This window comes from Delphinus delphis, chromosome 17, assembly GCF_949987515.2.
Source record: "Delphinus delphis chromosome 17, mDelDel1.2, whole genome shotgun sequence".
Taxonomy (NCBI): domain Eukaryota; kingdom Metazoa; phylum Chordata; class Mammalia; order Artiodactyla; family Delphinidae; genus Delphinus; species Delphinus delphis.
Genome location: NC_082699.1, coordinates 27,333,709 through 27,348,084, shown reverse-complemented (window position 1 = coordinate 27,348,084; position 14,376 = coordinate 27,333,709). Strand labels below are relative to the sequence as shown.

Here is a 14,376-nt window from a genome sequence, read left to right as displayed (position 1 = left end):
AGAAAATTTAATAATATATTAATAAAAGGTGAATATTGCATTGCAAAATGAAGTAGAAAAATAATTATAATTATTTAGCATACAGTTATAAATAAATTCCTGATTAATTTATCTAAAATTCAGGCCTGCACAGTGATAGTTTTTGTAGTTTTTATTTTTAAGTCTATCAATATTTCAGAAGCAAGTATGAGAAATAAGCCACCTTAATCTATCAGTGAAAAAGAAAATCCAGAATGGCTAAGGTCTGATGGTGGAATATAGTACTGTAACCTCCATTTATGGTGGAGAACATGCATTTTAATTTCTACATTTTCTATAATACATAGATATGTTAGCTATTTCATTATCAAAACACTTCTATCAGAAACTAACAATTCATTTCATTAAATGCTGTGGAAGAGAAAAAAAGGAATTAAAAATTTTATTGGAAAATTTAACATAAGAAAAACATATTTTGAAAATAAAGGATTTAACCAGAATTAATTCTGTACATTCTCTGTAACCAATACCAAATATCAGTTTAAAAACAAAAACAAAAACAAAAAAAACAACAGCATGTGTAGCTAGTTTTCATCAATGATCAGCAAATTAGTAGACTGGGCATCTGTACTGAAATTTCCATTCTCAAAACCTCATTTTTAATTCATTTACCTAATGGCTCCTATGTTGCCTAAGGACTGCTAGTATTTCTAAAAACTGTTTTGTGAGTTTGGCAGAGTATTTAATTGTGCTTAATTAAACTCAATGAAACTTTTATTTCCAAGTACTCCAGCACTTACAGATTTATTTTTTAAGCCTTTAAAAATGCATTCATTCATTCAACAATATTTATTAAGCACTATTTTTTTTTCTTTTTTCTTTTTCTTTTTTTTTTTTTGCCAGACATCATCTTCTAAAGTGCCTACCAATTTAAAGAAACTAGTATGGTGAAACTAAAATTTCAACAAGGATACAATCTCTAATATTGATGATAATTGTTGAACACTAGCTAATTGATACATTTTATCAGTGACATATTTTTATACAAATAATATCTTAAAATCTTATAGCTATATAAATAATAAGTGTATATTTTTTTAAAAACAATTTAAAATGACATTTCTAAATTGAGCACTAAAGGGGTGGAAATTTTAAAGGCATGTAAATTAGATATACTTGAAAATTTACTCACTATTCATTTAAAGCAGCTACTTCTAAAATCAAGAGCAACCACATAACACAAAAATGTTTCAAATTAGGCTGTTAATGATTACTTCTTGGATTATTAAAATTTTACTAAATATTGGACACAACATTATACATATCTCTTTATAATGAGGGCTGACTTCATAAACAGCTATTCACATAAAAATTGAGTATGGCATCATTAAAAACAGGGATTATATTGCTGCCTTGTTTTGTTTTGGCTTAGCTACATTTAAGGGCTTCCTTTAAGAATTATTCAAGGTTAGGGTTGAAGGAAACGAAAGTTGATTCTTTTTTGTTAATTTTGCAATTTGAGCTATTGCATACCTTAAGCTAATGCTCTGAGAATCAATTCAAATAAGAAAAATTAAGGTGTACATATGTATTTTAAACATTTAGCTTCCTCATATAATCTAGTGTATTTTAACCACACTGAAGAAGAAAAATAAACTAAATATCCATTTTTTGGCTCCAGAATGTATTAAGGGCTACCTTTCTTACAACTCTAGTCCAACATCAGTAATGCAATCCATAGAAATAATATTATTTTCTTTTTGCTCTTATGTGATAGATATTTTTAGAAATATCATAAAGCTACTTTTAAGAATTAATGATTCTTATGGTTGACATTTTCTTTCCTGGACAGGAAAGAAAATTTATTCCTGGACAGGAATAAATTGGTTAAAATGGAAACACAAGAATTGTTAGAAGAGGTCATAAACATGGTTTACAGAGCCCAGTGGTCTTTCTTTGACAGTGACCCTGAGTCAAATTTAAAATGAGGGCACAGCTGCACTCTGAATTCTTACTGTAAGTGTCAACATGCTTTCTCTGACTCCAACCTTTTACTATATGTAGATGACTCTCATAACTGTAAGTCCAAACTGCCTTTTGTGTAATTCCACTTAATGACTTTTGATCACCTTAAAGTCTCTGTGTATCTAACTGCTCACATAAAGACTGACTTGCCAGTTTCTACCAGGTTTTATTAATGAAAGAGTTTTGTCACTGTGTTGTACACTATCAATATTCTCTGAAAAATTAAGCCTTAACTCATAATGTAATATTTAGTTTGTGCTTCTCTGTTACATGACTCTTCGTCAGTTGAAGAAAGACTTCCACTTTCCATCATGATGGAATAACAAGGGTTAAATTACCTCTCTGACTCAAACAACTAGAAAATCAGGTTAATATACATGGAACAAATTTTTTTTCTGATATTAAGCCATAGGCAGTGCAGATCTATGACAGCTGAGCAAAAATAAGTAAATAAATAACAAAGTAAGGTCTAGGCTTGCCCCAGCTTTCTGTCTGGGAAGCATATTTCATGTCATAGAGTTGGTGTGTGTGTGTGTGTGTGTGCACGTGTGCATGTGTGTGTGTATCACTGAAAGCAGAGACAGTGACCTTACTGAATTTATGTGATAGATCAGAGTTTAAGGCGTCTAAAGAGGCAGGAATTTGTGAGGCAGATTTCTAGAGAGAAGAGAGCTATACAGAGAAGTAATTCCAGAAATCACCTTAAGGGTCCCTTGAATCTATGCTGATTCCTAGGATATGCATGCAGTAGATGAACTTCTATGAGGCTGGTTAAAAAGTTATTGGAAAGCTGTGAGCTGAATGCTTCCCAGACCCACAAAAGGCTATGTATCATTCAATTCCTACAAGTGACAGTAGAAAGTCCAAATTGAATCCCTCAATCATTAAATTTAGACATCAGAAGGACCAGGCCTTAGTAATGGGCATAAATAATCCTCAGAGTAAAAAGTACTCAAGGACCACCCCAACAAAACTTAAAAACAACTCTCAGGATGATCAAACTAAACCAAAAAACAACTTAACTGTCTATGAGAGCAAAGCGTAATACTTCTTTATGAAAACTAGAACTCAGACAGTCAACAACATAAAATACAAAATCTTTAGAATCCAGTTAAAACCTCCTAGAGATCCCAAGATCAAAAACTATGACCCATAATCAGGAGAGAAATTAAAGAATACAAGAAAGAATGAAGTGGAACATCTAAAGATGAAAACTGTAATATCTAAAATGAAAAATTGATTTTTTCTCACTAGGAGCTCCATCTGAAGCACTGGGTACAAGGCTTCCAAGTGAGGCATCCTACGAGCAAGTGAAAGAATAAGCACAAAGGGAAAGAAAAAAAAAAAAAGGAGTGTAAAGACTTAAAATGCAGCAGAGACCCAAGCAGTTTGAGTTTGCTCCTGCCCTTTCTGCAAGGGGTAATCAAAACTCTACTGCAGACAGGAGGAGCTTCAAGATGCTGGGAGCGTTAAGACATGGAGATCACCTTCCTCCCCACAAATACATCAGAAATACATCTACATGTGGAACAACTCCTACAGAACACCTACTGAATGCTAGTAGAAGACCTCAGACCTCCCAAAAGGCAAGAAACTCCCCACGTACCTGGGTAGGGCAAAAGAAAAAAGAAAAAAACAGAGACAAAAGAATAGGGGCGGGACCTGCACCAGTGGGAGGGAGCCGTGAAGGAGGAAAGGTTTCCACACACTAGAAAGCCCCTTCTCAGGCAGAGACTGCGGGTGGCAGAGGGGGGAAGCTCTGGAGCCGCAGAGGAGAACACAGCAACAGGAGTGCGGTGGGCAAAGCGGAGAGATTCCCGCACAGAGGATCTGTGCTGACCAGCACTCACCAGCCCGAGAGGCTTGTCTGCTCACCCGCCGGGGCGGAGGGGGAGCTGGGAGCTGAGGCTCGGGCTTCGGTAGGATAGCAGGGAGAGGACTGGTGTTGGCGGCATGAACACAGCCTGAAGGGGGCTAGTGCGCGACGACGGCTACCTGGGAGGGAGTCCAGGAAAAAGTCTGGAGCTGCCGAAGAGGCAAGAGACATTTTCTTGCCTCTTTGTTTCCCGTGCACGAGGAGAGGGGATTAAGCGCACCGCTTAAAGGAGCTCCAGAGACGAGCGTGAGCTGCGGCTATCAGCGCGGACCCCAGAGACGGGCATGAGACGCAAAGGGTGCTGCTGCCGCCACCAAGAAGCCTGTGTGCAAGCACAGGTCACGATCCACACCTCCCCTCCCGGGAGTCTGTGTAGCCCACCACTGCCAGGATTCCGTGATCCAGGGACAACTTCCCCGGGAAAATGCACAGCGTGCAACATCACGCCGGCCTCTGCCTCACAGGCTCTCCCCGCACTCCTTGCCCCTCCCTACCCCACGGCCTGAGTTGAGCCAGAGCCGCTGAATCAGCGGCTCCTTTAACCCCATCCTGTCTGAGCGAAGAATAGACGCCCTCAGGTGACCTATATGCAGAGGCGGGTCCAAATCCAAAGCTGTACCCCGAGAACTGTGCAAACAAAGAAAAGAAAGGAAAATCTCTCCCAGCAGCCTCAGGAACAGAGGATTAAATCTCCACAATCAACTTGATGTACCCTGCATCTGTGGAATTCATGAATAGACAATGAATCATCCCAAATTGAGGAGGTGGACTTTGGGAGCAAAGATATATATACTTTTTTCCCTTTTTCTCTTTTTGTGAGTGTGTATGCATATGCTTCTGTGTGTGATTTTGTCTGTATAGCTTTGCTTTTACCATTTGTCCTAGGGTTCTGTGTGTCCGTTTTTTTTTTTTTTTACTTTAAAAAATTTTCTTCTTAATACTTCTTTTATTTTTTATTTTAATAACTTCATTTTATTTTACTTTATTTTATTTTATCTTCTTTCTTTCTTTCTATTTTTTCTCCCTTTTATTCTGAGCCATGTGGATGAAAGGCTCTTGGTGCTCCAGCCAGGGATCAGGGCTGTTCCTCTGAGGTGGGAGAGCCAAGTTCAGGACACTGGTCCACAAGAGACCTACGAGCTCCACGTAATATCAAACAGCGAAAATCTCCCAGAGATCTCCATCTCAACACCAAGACCCAGCTTCACTCAATGACCAGCAAGCTACAGTGCTGGATTCCCTATGCCAAACAGCTAGCAATACAGGAACACAACCCCACCCATTAGCAGAGAGGCCACCTAAAATCATAATAAGGCCACAGAAACCCCCAAACACACCACCAGACATGGACCTGCCCACCAGAAAGACAAGATCCAGCCTCATCCACCAGAACACAGGCACTAGTCCCCTCCACCAGGAAGCCTACACAACCCACTGAACCAAACTTAGCCACTGGGGACAGACAGCAAAAACAACAGGAACTATGAACCTGCAGCATGCAAAAAAGAGACCCCAAACACAGTAAGTTAAGCAAATTGAGAAGATAGAAAAACACACAGCAGATGAAGGAGCAAGGCAAACACTCAGCAGCACTAACAAATGAAGAAGAAATAGGCAGTCTACCTGAAAAGGAATTCAGAATAATGATAGTAAAGATGATCCAAAATCTTGGAAATAGAATAGAGAAAATACAGGAAACGTTTAACAAGGACCTAGAAGAACTAAAGAGCAAACAGTGATGAACAACACAAAAAATGAATTTAAAAATTCTCTAGAAGGGATCAATAGCAGAATAACTGAGGTAGAAAAACGGATAAGTGACCTGGAAGATAAAATAGTGGAAATAACTACTGCAGAGCAGAATAAAGAAAAAAAAGAATGAAAAGAACTGAGGACAGTCTCAGAGACCTCTGGGACAACATTAAATGCACCAACATTCGAATTCTAGGGGTCCCAGAAGAAGAAGAGAAAAAGAAAGGGACTGAGAAAATATTTGAAGGGTGTGTAGTTGAAAACTTCCCTAATATGGGATAGGAAATAGTTAATCAAGTTCAGAAAGCACAGAGAGTCCATACAGGATAAATCCAAGCAGAAACACGCCAAGACACATATTAATCAAACTATCAAAAAGTAAATAGAAAGAAAAAATATTAAAAACAGCAAGGGGAAAGCAACAAATAACACACAAGGGAATCCCCATAAGGTTAACAGCTGATCTTTCAGCAGAAACTCTGCAAGCCAGAAGGGAGTGGCAGGACATATTTAAAGTGATGAAGGAGAAAAACTTACAACCAAGATTACTCTACCCAGCAAGGATCTCATTCAGATTTGATGGAGAAATTAAAACCTTTACAGACAAGCAAAAGCTAAGAGAATTCAGCACCACCAAACCAGCTTTACAACAAATGTTAAAGGAACTTCTCTAGGCAGGAAACACAAGAGAAGGGAAAGACCTACAATAAGAAACCTGAAACACTAACATACATATTGATAATTACCTTAAATGTAAATGTATTAAATGCTCCAACCAAAATACATAGAATGGCTGAATGGATACAAAAACAAGACCCATATATATGCTGTCTACAAGAGACCCACTTAAGACCTAGGGACACATACAGACTGAAAGTGAGGGGATGGAAAAAGTTATTCCATGCAAATGGAAATCAAAAGAAAACTGGAGTAGCAATTCTCATATCAGACAAAATACACTTTAAAACAAAGACTATTACAAGAGACAAAGAAGGACACTACATAATGATCAAGGGATCAATCCAGGAAGAAGATATAACAATTGTAAATATTCATGCATGCAACATAGGAGCACCTCAATACATAAGGGAAATACTAACAGCCATAAAAGGGGAAATCAACAGTAACACAATCGTACTAGGGGACTTTAACACCCCACTTTCAGCCGATGGACAGGTCATCCAAAATGAAAATAAATAAGGAAACACAAGTTTTAAATGATACATTAAACAAGATGGACTTAAATGATATTTACAGTACATTCTATCCAAAAACAAGAGAATACACATTCTTCTCAAGTGCTCATAGCACATTCTCCAGGATAGATCATATCTTGTGTCACAAACAAAGCCTAGTTAAGTTTACGAAAATTGAAATCATATGAAGTATCTTTTCCAACCGCAATGCTATGAGACTAGATATCAATAACAGGAAAAAATCTGTAAAATATACAAACACATGGAGGCTAAACAATACACTGCTTAATAACTAAGAGATCACTGAAGAAATCAATGATGAAATCAAAAAATACCTAGAAACAAATGACAATGAAAACACAAGGACGCAAAACCTATGGGATGCAGAAAAAGCAGTTCTACGAGCGAAGTGTATAGCAATAAAATCCTACCTTAAGAAACAAGAAACATCGCAAATAAACAACTGAAACTTTCACCTAAAGCAATTAGAAAAAGAAGAACAAAAAAACCCCAAAGTTAGCAGAAGGAAGGAAATCATAATGATCAGATCAGAAATAAATGAAAAAGAAATGAAGGAAACAATAGCAAAGATCAATAAAACTAAAAGGTGGTTCTTTGAGAAGATAAACAAAGTAGATAAACCATTAGCCAGACTCATCAAGAAAAAAAATGAGAAGACTCAAATCAATAGAATTAGAAATGAAAAAGGAGAAGTAACAACTGGCACTGCAGAAATACAAAAGATCATGAGAGATTACTACAAGCAACAATATGCCAAAAAAAGGGACAACCTGGAAGAAATGGACCAATTCTTAGAAATGTACAACATTCTGAGAATGAACCAGGAAGAAATAGAAAATATGAACAGACCAATCACAAGCAATGAAGTTGAAACTGTGATTAAAAATCTTCCAACAAAAAGAAACCCAGGACCAGATGGCTTCACAGACAAATTCTATCAAACACTTAGAGAAGAACTAACGCCTATCCTTCTCAAACTTTTCCACAATATAGCAGAGGGAGGAACACTCTCAAACTTATTCTATGAAACCATCATCACCCTGATACCAAAGCCAGACAAAGATGTCACAAAGAAAGAAAACTACAGGTCAATATCACTGATGAACATAGATGCCAAAATCCTCAACAAAGTACTAGCAAACAGAATCCAACAGCCCATTAAAAGGATCATACACCATGATCAAGTGGGATTTATCCCAGGAATTGAAGGATTCTTCAATATAAGCAAATCAACCAATGTGATACACCATATTAACAAATTGAAGGAGAAAAAACATATGATCATCTCAATAGATGCAGATAAAGATTTTGACAAAATTCAATACCATTTATGATAAAAACCCTCCAAAAAGTAGGCATAGAGGGAACTTTCCTCAACATAGTAAAGGCCATATATGACAAACCCACAGCCAACATTGTCCTCAATGGTAAAAAACTGAAACCATTTTCCCTAAGATCAGGAAAAAGACAAGTGTGCCCACTGTCACCACTACTATTCAACCTAATTTTGAAAGTTGTAGCCACAGGAATCAGAGAAGAAAAAGAAGTAAAACAAATCCAAATCAGAAAAGAAGAAGTTAAGCTGCCACTGAAGATGACATGACACTATCCATAGAGAATACTAAAGATGCTACCAGAAAACTACTAGAGCTAATCAATGAATTTGGTAAAGTAGCAGGATACAAAATTAATGCACAGAAATCTCTGGCATTCCTCTACACTAATGATTAAAAATCTGAAAGTAAAATCAAGAATACACTCCCATTTACCACTGCAACAAAAAGAATAACATATCTAGGAATAAACCTACCTAAGGAGACAAAAGACCTATATGCAGAAAATTATAAGACACTGATGAAAGAAATGAAAGATGATACAAATAGAGGGAGAGATATACCATGTTCTTGAATTGGAAGAATCAACATTGTGAAAATGACTCTACTACCCAAAGCAATCTACTGATTCAATGGAATCCCTATCAAACTACCACTAGTATTTTTCACATAACTAGAACAAAACTTTTACAATTTGTATGGAAATACAAAAGACCCCAAATAGCCAAAGCAGTCTTGAGAAAGGAAAACGGAGCTGGAGGAATCAGGCTCCCTGACTTCAGACTATACTACAAAGCTACAGTAATCAAGACAGTACGGTACTGGCACAAAAACAGAAATATAGATCAATGGAACAGGATAGAAAGCCCAGAGATAAACCCATGCACATGTGGTCACTTTATCTCTGATAAAGGAGACAAGAATATACAGGGGAGAAAAGACAGCATCTTCAATAAGTGCTGCTGGGAAAACTGGACAGCTACATGTAAAAGAATGAAATTAGAACACGCCCTAACACAATGCACAAAAATAAACTCAAAATGGATGAATGACCTAAATGTAAAGCCAGACACTATAAAACTCTTAGAGAAAAACATAGGCAGAACACTCTATGGCATAAATCACAGCAAGATTCTTTTTGATCCACCTCCTAGAGAAATGGAAATAAAAACAAAAATAAACAAATGGGACCTAATGAAACTTAAAAGCTTTTACACAGCAAAGGAAACCATAAACAAGATCAAAAGACAACACTCAGAATGGGAGAAAATATTTGCAAATGAAGCAACTAACAAAAGATTAATCTCCAAAATTTACAAGCAGCTCAATATCAAAAAAAACAAACAAGCCAATCCAAAAATCAGCGGAAGACCTAAATAGACATTTCTCCAAAGAAGATATACAGATTGTGAACAAACACATGAAAGAATGCTCAACATCATTAATCATTAGAGAAATGCAAATCAAAACTACAATGAAATATCATCTCACACCGGTCAGAATGGCCATCATCAAAAAGTCTACAAACAATAAATGCTGGAGAGGGTGTGGAAAAAAGGGAACCCTCTTGCACTGCTGGTCGGAATATAAATTGATACAGCCACTATGGAAAACAGTATAGAGCTTCCTTAAAAAACTAAAAATAGAACTACCACACGACCTAGCAATCCCACTAGTGGGCATATACCCTGAGAAAACCATAATTCAAAAAGAGACATGTACCAAAATGTTAATTTCAGCTCTATTTACAATAGCTAGGACATGGAAGCAACCTAAGTGTCCGTCAACAGATGAATGGATAAAGAAGATGTGGCACATATATACAATGGAATATTACTCAGCCATAAAAAGAAACAAACAACAAAAATAAGAATAACAATGAGAAATACCCAGGATTCAAAAAGTCAAACAACAATATTAACACATACTGTATTCAAGAACCCAGGAAGAGATTAAAGGGATCCAAAAATGAATTTATAAAACCAAGTCATACCCTAAAATTCATCATATGCTGAAATCTAAAGCTGGTACTCAAAACAATCCTATAAGATAAGGTAAAACCTGGCAAATGCTGCAAGATATACAAACTAAAGTTGTAATTTCAGAAAAAAAAGTGATCATATCCAAATGAGAAGAAGACCAATGACAACTTTTTGAAGCAGATGATATATGAATTAATCGTTAAAGGATATTATTAAGAATTCACTGGGCATACAGTTAGTTTCTCAGCATTCACAGAAAGATAGTTGTTTTTTTAAATACTTTAACTCATATACACATACTTGAATAATTTTTTCATTAAACGAGTTGGTATAAAATTGCTTTGACTTATAATTAGAAAAAAGAAAAAGAAAAACTGAACTGAAATAAACTAATGTTTTTAAGCAACTCTTCTGGACAAAATAAATGAAAAGAAAAGTCTGAATTTATTCTTGAGAAAACCATCCCCAATTCAGAAAGATACAACATATCCATCAGGGCAGTGACAATTCTTCAACAGATCTTAAGCATCATAAACACTATTTTGTGAAAAATCTTTTGATTTTTTTTTTTTTTTTTTTTTTTTGCCATGGGGCAATCACCAAGTATATTTGGTGATACCTCTACCATTCATAAAAACAAATATCACAATTAGAATTAAATTCAATTCTTAAGCCTCAAACTACTCCCTGAAATAAGCCAAATGTAGTTTTTCAAAAGTAAAGACTTTTAGGGAATGTGTGCAATGAAGGAAAAAATATAAACCCGACCTGAAAAAATACTCATTGTTAAAATTTTGATGTATTTTCTTTGTCATTTCTTTCTAGTACTTGGGAAAAAAATGTAAATTAAAAAAAAAGTCATCATAATTTACATCCAAGTGCCATTACTTATTACTGCAATACCCATTTTATCATGTTGTTAAATAATCTTACTGGATATAACAAATAGTTACATAGTAATAAAGCTATACCATAATTTTCATTCTCTTAATGAATATTAAATTTGATTCCAATTTTGTTAGATCACAAAAAAATCTATAATATAAGATGGAAAAAATATATTTTTAAGTTATTTAATTATCAGTACTCAGCTACTTTCTGGAAAGGTTGAGCACGTCTCCTCTCCCAGCAGCAGTGGCTCTTTCAGGTTACTCAAAGTAGTTTTGATGCCTGCCAGTTCTTCCCTAAGTATTCAAAGTATTTTCTGACTCAATAGGTTGAAAAGGAGGAATGGGCAGATCATAAGTTAAATGAGAGGGATAATCTGATCTCTGAAATGAAGTAAGTGAAGTTTGTTTAAGAGCTTAGCTAGACAGGCAAATAATGAAACAGCCTAATTCCCTTGTACTCAGGGAAAATGAATTAATGTTTGGAGCTTCCAGGTATATCATCAAAGTCATTATTATTTAAAAATGTAGTAAACGTTATTCTGATTTCATTTGTTAAATGCACACTTTATTAAATCCACATATTACATTTTAAAATATTGGTGAATAGTATGTGTTCAATGTTTATTAAAAAATTAATGGTTGATAATATAGAAATTAAAAAACACTACATATTAAAACATTTGATAAGATAGATAGCCCTTCTATCTTAGTATTGCAATTGAGTTGCTACAATTATGAATGATATTCAGAAGAAAAAGTGAAATTTCCTAGTTATACAGTTTTTGAAAACATATTAATTATATTCACATCATATTATTTTTTACACCTTTTTAAAACTATGTGTCTCAGAAACCAATTAAAATATTGTGACAGTAGCACGATATAAGAAACTAGAAACCCATTTTTCATTTTCCTTTTTATCTATAAATCTATGTGTAAAAATATTTAAAAATATAAAATAGTTTTCTTTAATAAGGACTCACTAATAATAAAGGTGATATGATAAATTTCATAGAAATTGATTAATATGAGATATTTTTGGAAGAAACATGTTTTAAAATGACAATATGATGTAGAAAGGTTTAAAAAATGAGGCAAATTCATTCAATAGCTCAAGGCAGAACATAAAAATTTAATAAAATTGTAAGCAATTGAAAAAATTACTATATAAATAAAAATGGCATTAATTTTGTAATGCAAATTATGTTAGCTAAAATATCTTCATAGCAGTGAGTAGATCTGAAAAGAATCATTAGCTACTGAGAAATAAGTATTTTTCATCTAGAGATTGAGATCAAGTAGTTGACTGGTGAGAAAAAAATAAATATATAAGTATAGATAATGTAACAATTATAGTTATAAAAAGTTAATGATTTTTTATTGGTTATTATAACTATAAAATTGGAAAGCAATGAATATTGGTAAGGCAGCATTTCAAACTTAGTTAAGAATTTGGGATATTAATCAACTTTTGTGTTAAACTGAGTTAAAATTATTTTGGAAAATGCAAATTAGTAAATTTTGTAAACAGAGTAATGATAAGTGTTAAACCATCTATTGAGAGACATTTAATGAGTTGCTGCAGATACAACCATTATTGGGCAGAGGGTTACAGTCTTTAAGAGACCATCACCTAGGTTTGTGAGAGATCAGACACATCCATATGGAAATCATGGCCAATATGATAGAACATGGTTGGGCAGGGCCAAGCATCAAGGATAAATTAGGGAATATATCAGTGTAACTCCTTTCTTTGCTCATGCATGAGTCATCTGGACTGCTGTAATAAATTACCATAGGCTGGGTGGCTGAAACAGCAGACATTTGTTTCTCACAGTTCTGAAGGCTGGGAGTCCAAGATCAAGGTGCCAACCGATTCATTTCCTGGTAACACCTCTCTTCCTGGCTTTCAGACATCACCTTCTCACTGTGTCCTCACATGGTGGAGAGAGCACTCTGGCCTGTCTTCCTCTTCTTATAAGACAGTGATACCACCATGAGAGCCCTACCCTCACAACCTTATCTAAACCTAATTACTTCCCAAAGGTCCTTCTTCCAAATAACATCACACTGGAGGTTAAGGCTTCAGTGTATGAATATTGAGGGGACATAATTTAGTCCATAGAAGCTCACATCACCCAAAGTTAAGAACCCACTTGTGTTTGGAGTTTTCAGCAATTGGAACAAGCTTCCTCTGAGCCACTACAAATGTTGTGACTGATATTATATCTATTCTATCAGGGATCATGTAAACATTGTCTATTTATCCAATAACTACATTCAGTGTGAAAGATTCCAGTGAATTTTTTACAAATAAGAAAAATTTGCTAACAACTTTAAATTAAAACCAAAAGATTCAAAGAGATAAAACTATATGATGGTATAACTCAAAAGTATGCATTTATAAGTCCTTAGGTACACTTATATTCTCTAGAATATGAACAAATTGATATAATTCTATGAAATTTACTGCATATGATATTCTATGCAAAATAGAGCCTTTAATCACACAAATTGTCCAAGATAATGACTGTAATTATGCTTCCAGGATGACTTTCTACTGGTCAACATGACCTAGGCAGAAGATTGTTTTGAGTTATATAGGGAGGTCAAATCAATAATAATTAGACTCTTTCGACTTGACTGGGGGAAATGGGTCAATCAGGGTTAGTACCCACTTGTGATATAAGGGTCTTGGGAAATGGAAAAATTAAGAAACAAGCTCCCTCTGAACCACCGGAGATGTTGTGATTGGCGCTACATCTATATTATCAGGGATCATACAACAAGGACAGACACAGCCCTATGACACTGACTGCTATTTGAACCATTAGTTGGCAGAGAGCCATGGATCACAAGGCACTAGTACCTTGGTTTGTGAGTAGTCAACCACATCCAAGTAGAGACCAAGACCTATTTGAAAAGATCCCTCAGTGGGCTGGGACCACGCAGTCAAAATAAAGTATGGAACAAGTTTTCAGTGTCATTTCATTATTTGTCACATAACACTTTTTTTTTTTTTTTTTTTTTTTTTTTTTGCGGTATGCGGGCCTCTCACTGCTGTGGCCTCTCCCGTTGCAGAGCACAGGCTCCGGACGCGCAGGCTCAACGGCCATGGCTCACGGGCCCAGCTGCTCCGTGGCATGTGGGATCTTCCCGGACCGGGGCACAAACCCATGTCCCCTGCATCGGCAGGCGGACTCTCAACCACTGTGCCACCAGGGAAGCCCCCCTTCTTCTTTTGTAATGCCTGTTATAAACATTGCTAAACAGGTTCCATTTAGGAGATTTTGTATTTTAAAACATGGTCTATAAATTATT

The 14,376-nt window shown here is 35.6% G+C and overlaps 1 protein-coding gene across 3 annotated transcripts in view; it reads right to left on the bottom strand.

Annotated features, from left to right (window-relative positions):
- Positions 1–14,376, bottom strand: part of RALYL (RALY RNA binding protein like) — an 831,637-nt gene that overhangs the window by 515,351 nt on the left and 301,910 nt on the right. The window lies entirely within an intron of this gene.